Genomic DNA, 10815 nt, shown 5'->3' on the forward strand with positions numbered 1-10815 from the left:
TGTATCATCTTTTGCAAACCAAACAGATCTACTGTTCAGTGTTCCTCCATCTCTCTGAGTAAATGTGTTGTATTTGTCTATTCTCTTGCTAATTACTTTGCTTAATGCTAATTACCGATTATGACTTTTTTGAGAAAGGGTGACCTAATCACATGTCATATTCAAGATCAAAGTGCACTATGGATTAATACAGTGGCATAATGTTTCTTTTCAGTTTTGTTTTGCATTCCTGTTTGTTGAAGACTGTTAAACATTAAGCTGACACCTTTGAGAAACTTTGATAGTGATGATAGTTTCCTTTGTGAGTACTACCTGATTTTTGTGGAACCAAAATTTGTTCAAATTATGGTAGCAATAATTGTTTTAACATCCCTAGGGTTATTTATTTTATATATACTAGAACAATAAAAATATTACCTATAAATTTACTATTTTTCAACTTGTTACTGCTCTGTTCACTGATTTCTTCTACTAATTCTCATCCTACTGGATCATCTGCTGTTACCAATGATGACAAGCTTCATCCTCTAATGAGCTTGAAAATATATTTTCGCTATGCTGTATGCTGTTAGTGGTTTGATGCCCAACATTTTTGTCTGGGCTGAGTTGCTATAGCTTTACATTTAATTTACTACATAGAATTTTCAATTATTGGGCTGAGATTTTTGTATTTCAAAGATTTTTTTTTTAATTTCTAACAGACCCTGTACTCTTTTGCTGAGTCAAACTAGCTGTTTCTTAATGATCTAATGGGTTAATCCACTGAGCATGTAACATGATGACTTTGAACAGTCTCCTTTGCACCAGCTAACATTTTTACCCTTTTGGGTGTTGTTTTAACTTCGTTTTAACTAACTTTCATGTTTTAACTAACGTTCATGTTTTTACCCTTTTGGGTGTTGTTTTAACTTCGTTTTAACTAACTGTCATGTTTTTAGGTATTGCCCCTCTTTACAGTAAAGCAAACACTTCAGTAGGAGAAGGTGAGGTTGTTTTGATATCTTTTTGGTGGCATCTGGGGAAATGTGCTCCTGGAATTTGAATATTTCCCTGTGATTATTGTACAGTGGCACTTAAATAATCGGCTTTTGAACTGGGTTTTGTGCACTGTTCAAAACTAAAGAGCTGTTTCTCTTTTTGTGAGTTTTCTGCTTAGTTGTTCCAAAGAACAACTACTTATTATGTCCTAAACTATAAGCATCACGCTATGTTCCACCATAACACTTACCTAGTCCACATCATACAGTAACTGAGTTTTTTTATCACTATCTTTCTTTTTTTTTTCCTTCATAATCTTTCTAATCTCCCTTATAGTCATTGTCACCATTTTAGATAGGTGGTCCATAGTATAGCTGTATAAGAACATTCTTTCTGTCCAGATATTTTAATCAAGATCTGTCATACATCTAACAAAGACCTTGATTTTCCCCTCCCTTTTTCCACTGTGTGCATTGTCCCTGTCTTGCCCTCAGGTAAGTTATTCCCACATGCGCAGGTGATACCTGAATGGTGAAGTCCAGATTTCCCCATGGCATTCAAATGGCAAAATGAAGCTCCAAAACATATTGATTGCAGATAAATCATAATAATCTATATTAATAACTGGGATAAATCTTTGCGGGTGCTAAACCGGGTGCATTGGTAAGCACAAAATCAAGTGCCTCTGTATGCACACATGTGTGCATGTGTAGAAGGGAGACAGAAAATCAGCAACAATGAATAACAAACATTTCTTAGGTTAATTAGTTTTGACATGTATAGCTTTATTGTAATTGACTCATGAGCTCTGTGAGATAGATAATTCACACTGCTTTGATTTTAGCGATCTCTTATTCTGCTTCATAACTTTCCAAAGGATATTTTTACTCAGGAACATTAAACCAGTTAAACTTCAGTCTGTTCCTGTCAAAGTGGTTTATATCTAAACAGGCAGTTTCTGGATTTGACTATGTTTTTGTCAATCAGACTCTTTGATTTAGGAAAGTTTAGTACTTCATGTACTTTAGGATGGAAGCAACCGTACTTCTTTGGGAGTTCACTTACAGGGAGCTGCACCCGACTGAACGCCTTACTGCCCTCCTTCTGGCAGTCCCACCGCTACACTGACCTACACGACTTCACATTTTGGTTGGTCTATTTGCACTGGGGTTTCAGAAGTCATTTTAGTGCTGAGTGAATGCTTCAACAGAAGACCCTGCAGTCACCAGAAGAAAATGTGTATTATGCACCCATTAATTACAGGATGAGCAGCTGAACCTCATTTGTACAAACAGTGCCAATATTGCATCTCAGAGTGGCAATAGGCAAGTTTTGATAGACATCCGGGACTCCATAGCAAATATTTATTCAGTTGTGTATAACACCCACTGTGCATACCCAGGCTTCTACGCTGTCAGGCCCTGATGGCACCAGCAGGCCTCACTGTCCCTGCCCAGCCTCATGGGTCCCAGACTCACCTTGGGCCCGTCTCCGGCCCTTGCCTTTGCCTGGTGTTCACCAGACAGCTGGCAGGCCCTGACCTTCCCTGTCCTGGCTCTGCTCTCTGCCTCTGGGCTTGGTGGGATGGGGCTGCTGGGTGAGGTCCCTGTCCCGCTGCCATGCTGCTGCCTGCCCCATTGCTGCCTGCCCTGGCCTGTGCCGGCCTGCTCTGCCACCACCTGGCCCAGCCTGCCCCGGCTTGCCCCACTGCTGTCTGCCCTGGCCTGCCCGCAGGCAGGCAGGAGGCCATGAGAAAAATCCCTTTCCTCCTGAGAAAATCCCTCAGTGACAGAGGGGTTCAGCGGGCTGGAGCGGGCAATGGAAGAGGTGTTGGGCAGTGTCCCAGGTAGGGGAGCAGCACAGCGGGAAGGGAGCTGTGGCCTGTGGGATCTGCTCTCCTGGCACATTGTCCACCTTCTGGCAATTTTTAGAATGAAAAAAAAAAACCCTAATAAAAAGACTAAAAGTCAGTTTTTCACAAAGCAGCTGGATGAGTCAACAAGGTTTTGCTAGCTTTCTTGCTTTTTCTTTTTTTTTTTCTTTTTTGCAATTCAGATCACATTTGCCTCTTAATTTCTAACACTTTTCATGGCTGTGACTGGCATTTTCTCATTAAAAAAAAGTGAAAATCCCTGAACTGACAGTTGTCACAAGTCGGGACGTATATTATGAGAGTATCGCTTTTGCTTTTCATAAGCCCTGCCTTTCTTACCCGCTGTCGTTCAGTCCTGGCTGCTGCTGAGTGTACATCACTGGTCGAGGTTGATTACCCTCCTAACTTGGGCCAATCGTTCCTATGTAACTTTTTTCCAAATAATGCTTATATTTAAAATATCCGATTTATGGTCTTTGAATGGGTAACAGTAGTGCAAGACCTGCTGTAACTGCTATTGAAGTAGTTGGAGCCTTTCTATTGACTTTATAGGAACTGGATGAGATTTATATTGCTGAATATTCTAAAGGTAAACAGATCTTCAAAGGAAAATAATCCCTCATTACTGCCTTCTGTTAGGTCTTTGGGAAAAAAACCCCCACAACTCTGAAATGAAACATACAAATCTTTTTTAATGCATGAATGCACCCCATCTTTTAATTTTTCTCATCTTCTGATAAAGTACTATTTAATTAAATAGATGAGGTATATGTTCTAAGTAGCTTATGGATGGCTATCATGTTCATTTGAGATACCCTAATGAGAGAATAGAGGAACAGCAAGTAACCATTTATTCTACAAAATTAAAAATGTGCAAGAGATGAGCATTTAATTATCTTGACATTGTCCTTTGCTAAATTAGGTTAAAGCAGTAAGTTGCAGGAGAGCCAAGCTAATTTTTTATATACGTATCTAATTCCATCTTCTTTAAACATTAAGAATTAATGAAATGCAGGTTTTGAAGGAATGGCTTTCTGAATGAAGGTACCCTCCCACTCAAGTAGTAACAAGATATTTAGCTTTTATGTAATGTCACTTTTCATCTATAGGCGTCGTAGTACTTTGTTCAGGCCACCTACAGCTGATGCCTAACCGACATAGGAAGGCCTGTCTCAGCTGCATATAGAGACAGCAAGGCCCTGGCAGAGCTGTGTATCAAATAGCCTGAGCTGTCTGACATGCTCTGCACAAAGCTGCTGGATTAGTCACACAAAAATTATACCAACAAGAAAAGCATGGTAAAACTGGAGCATCTGGGACAACATAGCTCAGCAGTGAGTACAGACAGCATGCTTACACTTATGGAAAGGTATATGTAGCTCAGGCAGAGAAAAACATAATTTGCAGGTAAGACTATAAATGAGAATTGTTGTGATTAAATGTGTTAGTTATGAGATGAGTATTATTCCCTGACTAGATATGTACTCTTTAAAGTCAGGCCCCTCTGTAAAGGAAATTCCTTTTGAAATTTTCTGCTCTCTTGAACAATCTTGCCTGGACTTATTAAAAAATACGTAATATATAATATACAACATATAAAGCACACAACATGAATAAGATGTAATAGATACATAAATTAAAAATATGAAAAATACACAAGAATTCAGGGAGAATCAGAGAAGTTAACCACATAGCAGTTTTCAGGTTTTGCCTTTTTCTCTCTGAAGCATTCCAGACTACTTAGTCATGCCAAAAGTGGACAAAAAGGGAAGCTGCTTTTTAATAAGATCAATACAATTGTGTTTTGAAAAGGGGAAAAGAAAAAAATGATGGATAAAATGCTGACCTGTTTGCTTTACTGGAACTGTTTAGTAATTAGATTGAGACTGCAGTTTACAGGGCTCAGATGTAGGTTTTTACATGAGCAGGGCTTCTATTTGGTGTTTTTGGTTGGGGGTGAAGGTGTATTTCGGAAATTTTGTTTTCATTATTTTTATTCAGCTAGAAAACTCTATGCTTGTTTTCCATACTGTTAGGTTTATATCATGTCATAGATCTATTATGTGTGCACACTAAGCAAGAGAATGTGCAAGTGCTGGTGTCTTGTTTCTCCCATTGCATTTGTCAAAAAGTGGGACATAAATACACAAATGGAAACATTGTTAAATACCTGAAGTCCACAGGTAGGTAGCGTGAAATCAAGACCTGCCAGTCTTTGGACTCTCTGGACAGACTTGTCAGCAAGGTGAACACGATGCCAGGAAGTTTTGAAGGACACCATGCAGCTAAGGGATGGTGTTAGCTCTTGGGTACTACCCATTCAAGCAGATTGAATTTACTAACTGAAAACATTCTGCATAATGTTAGCACTCTTCAGAGCCATACACTCTGTCAGCCCTACCATTTTAAATATGTATTACTTTTAGAAAAGGAAGTTTACTTTGACTGCACTGTTTCATTTTCCATAATACACATTAAATGGGATAATCCTTTTACAGTCACTTACTGAAGTATAGATGAGGGCGCGGTTTGTGCCTCTTCCTTACTTCAAGGGATATGATGCCTCAAGATCATACACAGTGCAGGTACAAGGTACACTACTGATTCATATTAACCCATTCAGTATGCATTGAATGCCATGAAATTAAAACAATGTTTAGAAAACAGATAAGATTTGGTTTCCATCTTCAGTGTAATATGTTGACAACACTCAAGTCATGATGAGGACAAAGGAGATTCCCTGCTATATTATACATGCCATACTTACTAATGGGAGGACGAAGCCTGACAACAGAGATTCAGTACGTGGCTGAGAAAAAAAATAAAGTCTAAAATTCTTTTTACTTGCGTCCATACAACTGCATTGCTATTCATAGCAATTCAGTAACTGAGAAATGAACTGAATCCAGTTGCCTTAACCCAGGGATGAATTTAACGCCAGAATGCAGGCGGTTTGTAACGTGCACATCTGAATGTTTTACAGCTTTTCTGTGTTATTAGTCTGATTTCAGCCATTTTAGCAACTTCATTGTATTTTGTTCACATCTTTTGGCTTCCACCCTTTTTCATTTTCCCTTTCTTCTGCCAGACCCTTAATCAGCCTCTCTGGGAACTTATATAGCTCCCATGACCACTGTATACGAGCACCTCACAAACTTCAACACCTTTTTACCTTCACTGCACCCTTGTGAATAAGAACAGTGTTAACTCACATTATACAGAGAAGAAACAAAGGCACAGAGAGACTAAATGTCTTGCCTATCAGTGGAAGAGAAATCTGTAAAACATCAGGAACTGAAGGCAAATGCGCCAAGTGCCTGGCTGATGTGTTAACCCCAAGTCCCTCCTTCCTACCCTCTGCCCCTTGCAGAGCACGAACACCCCACGATCAAGACTCTTGACATCACATAACAGAGGTGCCTGTCATTCCTCAATGGTGAGAAAACAGCTGTCCCAAAGGATAATGTTGCGAATCAATGTTGGAAGTACCTCTCTCTTTCCCTCTACCTCCCTCAACCAGGTAGGACGCCTGGGCTTCTAAATCAAGCACCCAAACCAGCTCTCTAAAGTAGGTAGTATGAGTCACTTAGCTAACTTAAAATGCCCTGTACTGATCCACAAAGAGAATTCCATCAAGTTTTTCTCTTTTACCGACCCACACATATGGATCATTCATCATAGTAGTATCAGAATGCCTGATCTAACCAGTCACTTTAATTTCTGTTTTAAAATTGAATTTTGACTACTGGTTGTTGCATTCTTTTCTCATTTCTTCTATTTTTTATCCAACATGAAGAATGCCATTCTGTTATCGTAAGGAGAGGTGGGGTGAGGTGCGAGATAGCTCCACAAATTCTGCAACAGCTCCCACCTCTCCTGCAACCCACTGACTCTGCACGGCACATTATCTGCCTATCGATAATCCTTTATCATGAACCATAATAAAATCACACTTTCCCACGTGCTGCTTTTCTTTTCTCTCTTCTCTTCTCTTGTAATGTGTTGGGGGTTTAACAACTGTAGCAGTTTGGATTCTTCTCTATGGCCCTAGAAGGAAGCCAGGATGGATTTGGTGGTAACTGAACGTTGTCTAGTCTCTTTGTCCCTGTTTTGGAGAGCACCATTTACACAGACATAAACAGATATGTAACTGTATGTGTTTATCTCACGTTGCTCAGTTATTTCCCTCTCTTCCACCTTCCCTCCCCACGCAATGGGTTCTAAGAGTATGACCCAACCGTATGTCTACGTACAGGCAACTCTCCATACCTCTTCCTGTAAGTGTGCACCTGCAGGGCTAGTGCTATGGAAGAGGCAGTGTCTACTGCCCTGTGCATTTGTGCAGGAATATGATCAAATTTATTGGGGGGAGCGTCAGAATTTTAGAGAGTCACGTTTTATAGAACACTTGTTTAGTATTATAAACATCTGCAAATGACTATTTATTTCATGAAGTAATTAACATTCCTAATTAGATGCACCTTGCAGCTGCTGTTAATCTTAATTGGCAATAATGCAGTTACATTTTGATACATATCTTCAGAACAGTTACAGAGAAGTAAAAAAAAAAAGAAAAAAATCTGAAGGGAAGGAAATAAAACTGTTCCCACACAGTTCAGAGAGTTCGCACAAAGAAGATCCCATGGCAACAGCGAGGCCCACAGTTTGCCTTATAAAAATCCAAGAATAGATAATGTATCATCTCTCCTAAAACAACACTTCGCTTCGCAAACCGGAGGGGAAGGGGAAAAAAATTAATAAGCCACAACAGGAAAAGAGACGCAGCCTGACCCCCGCGCACGTTGCGCGCCCGGCGTTCAGCCTCCTGCCCCTGCCCCTGCCCCTGCCCCTGCCCCTGCCCCAGCCCCGGGCAGGCGCGGCGCGGCGCGGCGCAGCCCCAGCGCTGCGGGCCGAGGCGGCGCGGGGAGGCGGGCGGCGCCGGGGCGGAGGGAGGGAGGCCCGCTGCCCAGGAGTTTCTCCAGGATCCCTTCCGAAGGGCCCTCCCCTCCTCGCTCCCTCCTCTCCCCGCCAAAAAAAACCCCACCCCATCCTCCGAAAGTAGCGCTGGCGAAGCGGGTGCGGGTGCGCGGCCGGGCGAGTGCCGCGGTGTCCATCGGGTGGCAGTCACGGCACCTTCTTGCCGGCTACGGCCCGGCGGAGGACGCCTTCAGCCTAACGAGCCCATCTCGTGGAAACACAGGAATCGTTTGTGCACTGCAGTTTCTCTCGCTTCTCTCCCTCTCCTCCTCTGCTCCTTAGGATATTTTGGGTGGATTGTGCTTATCAGTCAAGACCTCCTCTTCTTTGCCGATCACTTGTCATTTTCACCGGGGATTAGTATCGCTCGGGGCAAGTGGACAACCGATTTTTTTCCTGTCTTCTTTTCCCTTTGGAGATTTTTTTCCCCAACACCCCTCCTCCTTTTTTTTTCTGGCGCGGCGGTGAGGGTGCTAGGACCCGGGAAGCACCCTCCCCCCGGTTCCCCCCGCAGCGCTTTCCTCACAGCCGCCCAGCACCAGGAAACCCCGCCGGACAGCCGCTTGCCGGATACTTGTGCGCGGCAGCCCGGATCCAGCCCTCGGCGGCGGCGGCGCGCTGGGCGCGGAGCTGCCCGCGGGCAGCGCGGGGGCCCCCAGGCCGGCCGCCCCCTTCTGCCCCCACCGCCGCCCCCCCGCGCACCTGCATGGTACCTCCCGCCGGCGACGCGGGCACTTTCTGAACTAGGAAGGAAGGGGCGACTGGGGGCGGGGGGGACGCCGAAGTCTGTATGGAATTACCTGCGCCCGCGGCGGAGCTGGCACCGGTGGATGGATGGGCGCCGCGTCCGCGGCACTCGCGGCCAGCTCAGCCCCAGGAGTAAACACGGGGCTTCTCCGGCCGAGTGCGCAGTGTGGTACACGGCACTCGCCTCGCTGACTGATCGCACCGGAGGGATATTTCGGGAGACTCCTGTAGGTAAGATCATTTTATCCAGGCAAAAGCCCGGCATTGCTAAACTTGGTGGCGTGTGATTGAAATGGGTACTTTCGGGATTGCTGCATTACCCTGATGCGAGGGGCTCCAGCCGTTATTGGCAGCTGAGTGGAAAAACTGCAGTAGGTCTTCTGGCGAGTGCTTTTTGCAATAAGTAAAAAAAAAAAAATTAGGAATCTCCTCCTCCCTCTCTTTCTTGCACCCTCTGGATTTGGGAGAGTACTGTAAAAGCAAGGAGTCTTTCATTTTCCCTCTTTTTCTTTTTTTTCCCTGTTGTAATATTTTTGACTGAAAAGGGTATGTGATAGTAAAGAAGCTCTCCGTGATGGAATCTATCTAATATGAGATGGGATCCCATCCGCTGCTTAAAACAAATGTTTCCAACTCTGTGCAGCATTCTACTGCATTTCATAGCTGCAATGGAGGTAGAGAAATCCTGCTTTTCAAGTTGTTAAACTTTAAGGTGGCGATCCTTATTAATCGTGGTATAGTGCACTTGTGCTAAGGGGGTTAAATGCCACTGGTAATTTGGGATTACAACTCTTCCCGAAAATCCTGCAAGGAAATTACAAACTGAGGGACGGTAAGGGAAAAAAAGAAATCTCATCTTGATAGTAGAGAAATATTGTAAATGTCAGTAGCCTGAAAATCTCTCATCCACCTGCTCTTATAAAACATTTTTTTCACCCAATAACTTACCTACTGAAACCTCAGACCACGTGTATGGGAGTTGAAGATTTGCAAACAGAGATGCTATCTTTGGTATTTCATACATATATGCATCTGGCTGAGGGACTGTGTGTGAATTAATTCCTGTGTTAGTTGTGGTGTGAAGCGAGACAGGGAGAAAAAGGAGAGAAGAGATCATCATCTTCTTAAGAACAGAAGCGAGCAAGGGAAGCACTTCAGCCTTTAAAGATTTAATGGCATCCAAGCAATGCACATTGGTAATCTTTCTCTGCAAAACCAATTCTGATAGAGGGAATGGGGGAAGGTTGAGGGAATCGATAGTGATGACGTTGTGCAGTGCAATGCACTGCAATGCTAAAGTTATATAGTGCGTGCGAAAATATATACCCTTATGTACTGCTGGTGGGTTCATGCATAATGGATGGAAGAAGATATGCAGATCTATCTGTAGGAAGATGGATGTATTTGTGCAAAGACGGCGATTATGTAACTTGATTACATCAGTCGCCAATAGTGGAATAATATGCTCGTATTGTATGGATCACTTGGGTTAACTTTGTAGCACTGCCGGCAGCGGGGAGATGGAGACCTGGGCAGGGGAGGGGAGATCCTTGCTCAGCTCCTGACAAAGGGTTTGCCTCTTGCAGGCTGCCTTTGCATCAGTGTGCTCCTGGCGGAGTTTCCCCGGGACAGGGAGTTCACGAAGCAGAAGGCTGCCTAGTTGCTAATTCAGCCACACCCGCGGAGAGGGCTCCAGAAAAGCCCCTGCGAGGCTGCACAATGGTCCCATTGAGCAGATCCGGCTGTGTGCTCCTCGGCAAGGTCACACAGCAACCTGGGACTTCAGTGCGTGGCAACAGCTGAGCGGAGGAGGCACAAAACCAAAATTAAAACTGATCTTCCTCCCCCCCTCACCGTTGCCTACCTGCAAACACGTCGTTCTGCTGACCCCTCTTCCAGCGCTCAAGGCAGAGCTGGCGCTGTTTCGCCCTAAGTATGTGGGGCACTTGACATAGATAGTGGTGTTTCTCCTGGTGTGTGCAATGACTGCCTCGCAGCTTTAGCAGGATGCTGCTTCTGTATTTTAGAGTACAGCATGACTGACTTCAGAAAAAAGTGTTGTCAGATATAACAGCCTAATCTACCTGTTACATTTACAGGGAACCTAAAAGGTGGTCTATTGACACATTTCAAGCATCTCAGAAGTGAGTAGGTGAAGAGCAAAGGTGTGACAGGAGTCCCATCAGTTTAACTCAGATGGACTTTTTTAGCGCATTGTCCACAAAGATAGTAGTATCAGG

This window comes from Gavia stellata, chromosome 1 (genome assembly GCF_030936135.1).
Source record: "Gavia stellata isolate bGavSte3 chromosome 1, bGavSte3.hap2, whole genome shotgun sequence".
NCBI lineage: Eukaryota > Metazoa > Chordata > Aves > Gaviiformes > Gaviidae > Gavia > Gavia stellata.